Genomic DNA, 10,577 nt, shown 5'->3' with positions numbered 1-10,577 from the left:
TATATATATATATATATATATATATTAACCCTTTCCCACACACATTTACACATTTTAGTCTTTTACATTCATGCGTTAATGAATAATTAAAATATATTTTTTATATTTTAAAATATAAAAAATTATAATTTTTAATATTTTTTTATTATTTTATTATTATCTTTGCCATCCTTTTGTCTATTTCTTTCAAATTAAGTTTGTTTTTCTATTGCTGCTGTTTTTTCCACCCTGTCATAAAAATTACAAATAAATATTTATTTGTGAAACACTTTTTTTTTTAACTATTTTATAAAAAAAAAATAGTAAAGTCATTAAAACACTAAAATAATGCAATATTAATTTTAAAGAAATTCCTGTGTACATTTTATATTTATGTACAAAACTGCATACAAATAACCTTGTCGAAATAAGACTTTATTTGCTCATCATTCGTCTAAAAATAGGAATAGAGATGATTCCATCATTTGTGTCTGAAGACAGGACAGCACTGAGCTGTAGGGGTCAGGGGTCAGGCATGCTGTGGGCCGAGGGTCTGGACCGGATGTTGAGTCCGTTAACTGCCTCGTGTTCCAGGACCAATGTTTGGATCCGATCGGAGCAGATCCTGCTCTCTTTAATCCTTATTGATTCATCACACAACAAACACAGCAGCTGAGACTACAAACAGCACACAGCTAGTTGTCCCAAGGGTCACATCATATCCAGTCAAATGTCCACGTTGTCTAACCTCTGGGGAATCTGTCCTCTAAAGAAAACTCTCATATTTGTGTTAAATCAGTAACACAATGAAAGCACACTGACATACATTTACATTCAGACGGGAGTCAAGGGCTTCTCTGGAGTATTCTGGATAGACATCAGGGCGGGGCAAGTTGTCACATGTTTTATATGTTGTAATTTTACACCTTTAATGAATTATATCTTCTTTCAAGCAGAAATAGCCTGGAACTCATTTAAATTGATACTTTGTAGACGATGACTTTTTTTTTTTTTTACTTTGTGACAATTTAATTTTTTGTAGTTAAAATTTCAGAGTTTATTTTTGAATTTAAATGGATAAAAATGTATATAAAATAAAATAAAAATGGATTTAAATAAACTGTAGCTGGAAATATGACAGCTAACAATAAAGTCTCCATAAAGATTAAAGAGATTAAACAGAATATATAATCATAATATCATAGAGATTTAAAACATTTACACTAAAACCAAACATAAAAACCAATAAACAAATTAATTTTCTCAGAGCACTGGGCTCATTTCATGCGAAATTAAACAAAGAACAAACTGCCTTGTTTTAAAGCAGAGCTTTTCAGTCTTTTAAGATAAACACAAATATGATCATCCTCACGCAAACGACCTCATCCTAAAATTTACTCTAAAGACCCAATTTATACCCAAATTGAATTGATATAAAATAAAGATTCCAGGAGGTGGTGATGACAGAAGATCCATTTTTGGTTCCCTTTCAAGGATCAGTTCTTAAAAGAACCATTTTTTAATAGTGTGAAGAATAATAGTGTAAACATTTTAATAATCTGAAGAACCTTTTTCAACTAAAGAACCTTTATTTTTAAGAGTGTATAGTGAAAAAAAAAGATATTATAAATATGTCTAAAATATTATTTGGAAATGTTTTAAGTTACATCATTATATTTTTAACTCAATGTTGTACTGTACCGTTATACTGTATTTATGTATTTATTTTAATAAAAATTATTTATTTATATCAATATATTTTTTATTTTGCTCATATTTATTTAGTTATTTATACTTAATTTAATTTAATTTTATTTTTTTTCTCTAAGTAATTTCTGACAGACCCTCTGGCGCTCCCTTGTGGACCCCAAACCTGTAAACTTTCCCACGCACGCACGCACGCACGCACGCACACACACACACACACACTGTGTCTCAGATCTGATGAGCGCAGAATCACAGCAGACTCATTTTTTGGGGGGAATATCCATATTGATTTGTAACGCTGCGTACTTGCGCATCACACCCTCACAGTTCTCGACGAACTAAACTTCGGCTCAGCTCGGCTCAGTTCGGCTCAGCTCGGCTCGCTCCAGCGCAACTGGTTTTTAGAAAGATCCCCAGTTAAACCAAAGTCTCTCTACGCGGAGAACCTGAGAACGCCACCGCGAGCACAAAACGCCCCTCTGCTTGCGTCGCGGTGACGTCACGCCCCTCCGGCGGCGGTCCTAAAGTCGGTAACGAACGGACGGACACAGTTGAACTAGTGTGAAGACGCTGACGGCTCCGGGCGCGTCGCTGCTCAGACAAACGGGAGTAATTTCGGTTGGGCGCGGAGCGCGAGAGGAGCGCGGGGTGGCGTTCGCGAGAGACTCCCGCGATGGATCGGAGACTTTTAACGGCTTTTCTCTTCTCCTCCGTTATTTTCGGGATCTCAGCCGGAGCGGTTCACAAATCCCAAGGTAAGACCATCGGTTGTTCCCAAACACGTTCGCTTAAAGTTCCTCACGCGGAGATTGTCCTCGCTCGTTCCGGCGGGCGTTGCGCATCGAATCCGTGACGAATAGCTTTCAACTTTACAAAGTAACTTTACTCGCACAGATGAGCGGCAGCGGCGCGTTTGATGTCTGACTGAGTCTGTATTCCTCAGACGCCACAACACAAACTTTCCCAAATCTACCCACAGACGAGGATCATTCGCCTTCTGCGGAGCAAAACGAGCTTCTTTCTTCTGTAACGTTACATTTCGTTTATAACAACCGCACTGTATGTCTTTTGATAAATACCGCCAAATATGTTTTTTTGATAATGTGTTGCGCTTGGTTTTTCCTCATTTTCTCCGCTAATAAAAAGCGGCACAGTGGCCATTGTAACATAGATATGTTTTTATTTTATTTATATATATATATTTTTTGTAAATGTATTATGGAATCCCAGCTAATAGGTAACGTTCTTAGAATGAATAAACATTCTTCCTGTAACGTTAATTGCTCTTTAATTATGTTCTCATCACTTATGCATTTTATTATTTTTTATGCGTTTTTTTAAATGTTGCTACTTGTATCAGAACGCTCGGATAACCAGCGTTTTTGGACGTCACTTAATTGGAACGTTTGCAAAATGTATCTATTAGCTGGGATTCTTCTTTTGACGTATACATGCGGCGGTACGTGTATATCAACCATAACGCGTTAAAACTGAATATTTTGGTTTCTTATCAGAAGCGAGCCGTTAGTTTCTGCGTTCTGTCTGTCAGTCAGTCACCGTGTTTAACTAGATAACCGACTCAAACAGAGAGAGAAAGGCATGCCTTTGTGCTATTTTTGTCTTTAGTTATTCTATAATCGTATTTCGAATGCAAAGCAGTCAAACAGATGCAGAAGAGTGTTTCGCTGCGTTTTCTCTCAGTCTTTATGAAGTTGTGTTTTGTTGATATCTGTGTTTCTTTCTTTCCTAAAGCGCGTGCAGTAAATGAGACCCATCTGTGTTTAATGAAAACCATGAAAGTCTTTGAGCAACCAGTTCCAGTTGAAGACCTCAGCTGTGCATTACATTTGTTTTTATCAATGACTTCAGTGTTAAAACGGGTCGGGTTTTGTAGATGAAGGATAAATTACACAAACGGTGACTTTTTGATGCCTTTGCATGAAATGAAACATTGCTTGTATGCATATTTAAAGAATAATGTAGTTGTTTAACCAGATACAGCTTGAGTCTCTAAACTGAATTGTTTTTGCAGATGTGTTGTAGTTTGTGTTTTGTGTCCTGATGGGGGCAGCAGTGCTCACATATGATGTGAGATTAACTCCAGATTCCTACTATCATACAAATCCCACAGAAATCCAATAAATGAGACGCCTACTGTAGATGCTTGTGTGACACATAATAAGTAGTTCTGCTGATATTAGGGGTCCAACACTTATGAAACCGTGGATTATTTTTAGGCATATTTGTATTTATTTAGTTAACTTTTCCATATATGTTTGTTCTATAAAACATTTAAAATATGCATTTATTTATTAATTATTATTATTATTTTATTTTAGTTATGATTGCATATAAAATATTTAATTGGTTACACGAGTGCTTTAAATACAAATGAAGATGCATGATAAAAAACTGAAATTCATTGGTCCAAAGGCTTGGGATCCTTATATTACACAAATAATGGAATGCAAAGATGAAATCACATGAGTGATTTTTGCTTGTTTGCATGAGTTAGTTTGAAATAGTTAATGCACAGAGCTGCTATTATATTCTCATTGATTTTTACACAGAAAAAAATGGCTAAAATCAGATGCAGGCTGTTGCTCAAGCTCCTCTCGGAGAAAGAAAGCATTGTCAGTATTCAGATTCATTGACCGTCGCCCCCAGAGCAGGATGACCATTATGGAGATTATTTTGACTGGTGACGCAGAGGATATCCTGAGCCACGCAGCCGTTAACAGCCTCTTCCGTGCATTCAGTCACATGCAGCACATTGTGTTTGATTCACATTGTTCTCGTTGGACGCTTGCATTCATCATGACGGGCATCACCTGTGTGTTTTCTGAGCTCGTTCGTCTTCCCGAGCACCGCTGCGTTCGTCAGTTTCCTTTAATTAGTCCAAATCATGTTCTTGGAGTGTTTCCAAGCCTCATGGGAGTTTGAAACTAGATCTGCGTTCTGAAGGAGTGTAGCTGATTTTGAGGGCCGAATTTGCGTTCATTTGTCATCGTCTGCCAAAAGCATTTCTGCGCCCTTGTGCAGAATTCCAGTCTACGCAAGCTGTGTAGGGCCCAGACGGAGTGAATACGGACAAAGGTGTTTCATTCATTCATAACCACCCCCACCCGGACACAGTTTTGCGTAGGGCCACCAGAAGTCTACGATCGGCACTGCTTACAATGGTGGAATGTGCATCTCAACTCTCACTTTCTCTTTCACTCACTCACTCACACACACACACACACACACACACACACACAAGGACTAAAACATGACTAGAAAGCCATCGACTCCTAACATGAATCGTTTGGGAGCCAAATGATCTTTTGTTTTAGTTGGCAAATCACAGAATTGCTCGATATATATGCACAATCATCTACGCTCATATCTGACCTATTGCAGTTGTTGAAGATCAACATAGAGATGTAGTAAGTGCTATCATTTTAAATTGATAAATTTCTCGTTTTTTCTTGACTGACTGATTCAGAGTCATTTGTTCATGAATCAGACTTCATGGGCCGTGGATCATGACTGACGAAAACATAAACAGATGCAACGAACCCTTTTCACAGATTGTGATGCATTTCAAACATTAATAATGTCATCTAGCAAATATTTATTTATTTTATAATTTAATGTCTATTTATAAAACCATACTTTGTGCTTTAATATTTATATTACTTTCTGAGTCTTTAGCAATTCATGTTTACTTTAGTGTTCCGGTTGTTGTGTTTGTCTTTCTGTTTCCTGCGTCAGCAGGAATTCATTTGAACCTTTAAAGTCAACATGAAACTCTATTTGCAACCCATTTTATTGACTAAGTGGAGGAAGCATTATTTTTCACTGGAGGAAGTGTTATTATGGATTATGGACTCTATGTATTTTAGTTAAAAACGTCTTATTGCTGGATTTGTCTCAGCTTTTGTCTTCTCCAGATGTTAACTGATGGACTGGAGTGCTGTGGATTACTTGTGGATTATTGTGATGTTTTTATCAGCTGTTTGGACTCTCATTCTGACGGCACCCATTCACTTGCAGCTCCAAATCTGTTCCCATGAAAAAACAAGCAAATCTTTAAATTTTGTTGCATTTGCAATCATTTTAGTCACAGTCTGCATATATGCGTCGGTAGTTGTTCACCTGTGTGTGTGTGTGTGTAGGATTGTTCGTTAGTGTGTAAGTTGCTGAGTAAACAGCGCTGTACTAATGAAACTCCCTCGTCCTCGGGTGGGCTACAAACAAGCATTAAAAGCTAATGAATCAGCCGCTTCCACTAACACAGGCCTGCTGTGGTGCGCAAGGTGGACAGGTGGTCTGCCAGCGGCTTCGTACCATCACGCTTCACGAACGAGCATAAATAAACAAGCGCTAGGCGATTAAGCCCTAATAATACGATGGCCGCTGTTCAGTGAAGTTAAGCCCCTTTGTTAGGTGACGTGTAGAGCTCAAAAACACAGCTAATTAATCCACAATGGGCTGGCGCTGTCCCAATTTCAAAGGCTTTTTTGGTAGCGAGGTTTGTTTGATACTCTCAGCCCGCCGTCGTGTTTTCGTGCCTCGCTCCGAGCAGGTGAGCGTTCATCTGACCACAGGCGAATATCTCCATTACTTTCAGCCTGCGTCTGCAGAGCTTTAATGGCCCTCGTTTGACTCATTAACAGTTCGCCGGGTATAGTTTAACTTCACTGCAGCACTTTTCCGTGTCTTCCTGACCTAATTATGATCAGGCCATTGTTTCTTGAAGGGTAGACGCGGCCCCAGATTTTGTGACGGGAAGTTGGCCCACTTGAGCATCGTACGGTCGCCCGAGGCGTGAGATGAAAGCCGCGCAGGAGAGCAGAAGTTTCCTCCATGTGTGTGTTTGTCTCCCACATTTGGTGACATTTTTAATTGTTGCCAAGCATCAATGCCCGGCGTTAATCCCAGAGATTTATTTACGTCGACGCTAAATAGAGGAGGCGTAAATATTTGAGCTGCACGCTAGGACCGTGTCGTGCCAAATTGTTTTTTTAATGACACTCTAATTACTTCTCACATGTTTATTGTGAACCTGGCATTCATCGAGCGGTTCTTGTTTGCTGAGTGTTTTAGTGTTCGGGTTTGTCCTTCTGTTTCCTGCTTTTGTTCCTGCGTCAGCAGGAATTCATTTGAACCTTTATAGTCAACATGAAACGCTGTTTGCAACCCGACGTATTTGTGAGTGAAACAGGATATTGATTACTGATTGCATGTTGTAAAGACTTGTTATTAATACGAAGGGTGAAAATTCTAAATTGATTGAGGGCTGTGGGCCAAAAGTAAATTTTACATTATATCCAACTATATTATATTAAAATGTTTTACATTTATTTCTTTTAATAATAAAAACATATTTTTAATGATTTTTAATCATATTTTCTCATATTATAGTTTACATTTCAATGCAAAAATAAAACAAACATTTCTAAAAACAAAAATATTAATTGGAAATGGATATATGCTTCAATGGCATGTTTTTTTTTCTCCTCTATTTTGTTCCATCCTCTCGTGATATGGCATGGTCTGCCAAATCAAAGATCATCCCAGTCCAACTTTAGTCATTTCTGGTGTAAAGTGTAAAAAATAAGGCCAGATATGAATGTGGGTTTGCTAAAACAATGCCTTAACAGCTATTTTGACCATGAGTTTATATAGTCTTAATTGGAAAGTAAATGCTTGCACTCTTAAAAATAAAGGTTCCATGAAGAACCTTTAACATCCATTAGATCTTTGCATTGGACAAAAGGTTCTTTATATTATTAACATGTTCTTTACACTAAGAAGATCATTGTTCTTTTATAGATTCTCTAAGGAAACAAAAATGGATCTTGTATGGCATCGCTGTTTCTGAAATACTCATGCCGTTTCCATCATAACCGCTCAGTCTGGTTCAAGGTAAACCAAGCTGGCTGTTTTATTTTCCTTCCTCTCTCCGCTCATGTTATTTTGACATGCACTACAACAGTAATTTTACACTACACATAACTGCTGCTCTTGAGTCCAGGCACAGTCCGGTGTAAGAGTGCAGATTTAATTGCATTAATAATCCAATCATTGAGTGCTGACATTGAACCTGCCCTTTCAGAGCGCTCGGCCACGGGAGCGCAGAAAATGCCAGAACAGTTAGAGCCAAAATGGAGGCCTTTTCCATTTTAATAATGGCACATCTGGTTTAGAGTCCCGTGCCGCTGCATGAATAACGTCTCAGTGAAACGCTCGACCGCGGCGCACGAGGAAAATCAGGCTGTGTATTCAATTCACAGCCTTCACATTGCCCTCCTCCCATTGCATCCTTAATTAGTTTTCCACAAGATGATTACAAGAACGTAACGGCTATTTTTAACTGTAAATGCTTGTTTGTGGTTATGTGCATGTTGTCTGATAGATGCCACCAGTGCAGTCCGTAGTTTCAGTCCAGGATTTTGAGGTTTGATGTATATCCAAATCAATGCAATTGTATTTTTGTGGATTGGTTGCAAGTGCATCAGTTGTTGATTGGATGTTCAAAACACTCAAAACTGTATGCAGGCGAGTGTAAGTTTGGAGAAGTCCTGCATGCATCACTAGAAAGAAGATCCAGTTATGACATTTTGATTAAACGGTACGAGCTCAAAGAATTAAGAAATTAAACATGCACAGATTAATTGTGCACAATAAAATCATGCATTTGAATTTTCGTTTCATGGAAATGCACAGGAGACTCCAGTAGAGCTTGATGTTTCGATAAGCGAAAACTCAAAGCATAGAAATGCACGGCGCATGCAGATGTTGAGTACAACAGTGCATTGTAATGAGATCAAAGCGTTTGCATTGCACAGAAGCATATTTTTAATGTTTCTCTTGCCTGAATCTATCTTTGTGGATTTTATTTTGTTTAGATGTTAGCTGTAGTGTCTCTGTAGCATCTGCGGAGAGCAGGAACAGTGAAGCACAGATGCTGCTGATGCAAGCATTCACTGTGGAGCAGCGCGCCGGAAAGGAACCCACCAAAGGGAGCCAGATCATTAATAAACATTATGCAAAATATGTATGTAATTTGTAAAATTAATATTGAACCGAAATAAAACTGCAGCATTAGTATTTCTTACTGAAGCTCCTTCTGGAGGAACTCTCGCAGCGCTGGGACGTCTTTTTAACCTTGAATTGGGTGCTTACGGCTGCTCCAGGGGCTTTGGAGGAGCAGGCAAAGGGAATTCTATACTAAAAAGACTGTTAAATGCGACCAACAACAGCTGAAAGGCAAATGCGTGTAAATATTTAATTGGGCATTATACAGTTTTTTGAGTTTAGCCCATCCTGGAGTGAGAATGAGACAGCAGGAGATAAAACCAAAAGTTTGGAGCACCAGAGGCGTTAATGTGGAATATAACCTGAATATATGTTAAATTGGAGCTGCTTCCCAGCTAGCAAAAATGTTCTAAGAACGTGTAGGTAACGTTCCCAATAAAAGTTATGAAAATGTTATTTCTTAACGTTCAAAACGTCTAGTTTTTAAAAAAATGTTTAGAAACTTTTTTTCTTAGTCATGCAAATGTTATAGGAACATTGCGTTTTATCATTTGTTCTGAAACAAGTAGTAACATTAAAAAATGTTTCAGGAAAAATGTATTTTTTTGTGCTAACGTTTTGAGAACGTTTTTATTAGAGACCAGATAATGTTGTATTTACGTTACTGGAAGAATGCTTGCTCATTAAGCTATGAAAACCTTATTTCTAAATGTTCTCTGAACGTTCAAAGCGCCCAGTTTTTTTTTTTACGTTTTAGAAACGTCTTATCTTGGTTGTACGAACGTTAAGGGAACGTTCCATTGTAGCATTTGGCTAACATTATGGGAATGTTACTTTTTAACGTTCTGAAACGAGTAGTAACATTTTAAAAACGTCCAACTAAAACATTTCAGGAAAAAAAACGCTCCATGAAAGATGTATAAATAATGTTTTTGTGCTGACGTTTTAAGCACATTATTATTAGAGACCAGATAATGTTGTATTTACGTTACTGGAAGAATGCTTGCTCATTAAGTTATGAAAACATTATTTCTAAATATACTCTGAACGTTCAAATGTCCAGTTTTTAAGATGTTTTAGAAAAAAATTATTTTCTTTGTTTTACGAACTTTAAGGGAACATTCTATGTTATCGTTTTGGAAACATTATGGGAACGTTACTTTTGAATGTTCTCTGAACGTTCTGAAACAAGTAGTAAAATGTTAGACAAACGTCCAACTGAAACGTAAAAAAACCCCAATGTATAAATAACGTTTTTGCGCAATGTTTTGAGAATAACTTTGAATGAACGTTCTATTTACGTTGTTTGTTCATTAAGTTAAGAAAACTACTTCTGAATCTTTAAAAACGTCCAGTTTTAAAAATGTTTTAGAAACGTTTTATCTTGGTTATTCGAACGTTAAGGGAACGTTCCATTTTAGCATTTGGCTAACATTATGGGAACGTTACTTTTTAACGTTCTGAAACGAGTAGTAACGTTTGTGACCTGTGCTGGCAAAATGAGTCACAATGAGCAAATTTGCAAAGTCAATTCTGAGAAAAATTGAGTTAAAGTTTTCTGAAGGTTCCAAAACAAAATCACCTGCAACGCTGCATCTTTTCCTCCAGTTCTTTTCTTAATAATAATTACTATATTAATAATCACAATATAGCTATTTTTAGTTTATCTTTATTATAAATAAGAGCAGATGCAAATAAAAACAAATAATCAAATGTAAAAATCCCTTTAGTGTGTTAATTACAAATAAATTGATCATTAAAACTACAAAAGCAGTTCAATCGAGAGCAGCGAGTGATTCCCTCTTTTCTTTTATTGTTAGATTAACATTAATGAGGTGGCCGATATTGTAATGCACGGATCTAAT

This window comes from Sinocyclocheilus anshuiensis, unplaced genomic scaffold (genome assembly GCF_001515605.1).
Source record: "Sinocyclocheilus anshuiensis isolate Anshui unplaced genomic scaffold, SAMN03320099.WGS_v1.1 scaffold1994, whole genome shotgun sequence".
NCBI classification, from domain to species: Eukaryota; Metazoa; Chordata; class Actinopteri; order Cypriniformes; family Cyprinidae; genus Sinocyclocheilus; species Sinocyclocheilus anshuiensis.
The sequence above is the reverse complement of the archived record's forward strand: the minus strand, read 5'-3'. Positions refer to the sequence as shown.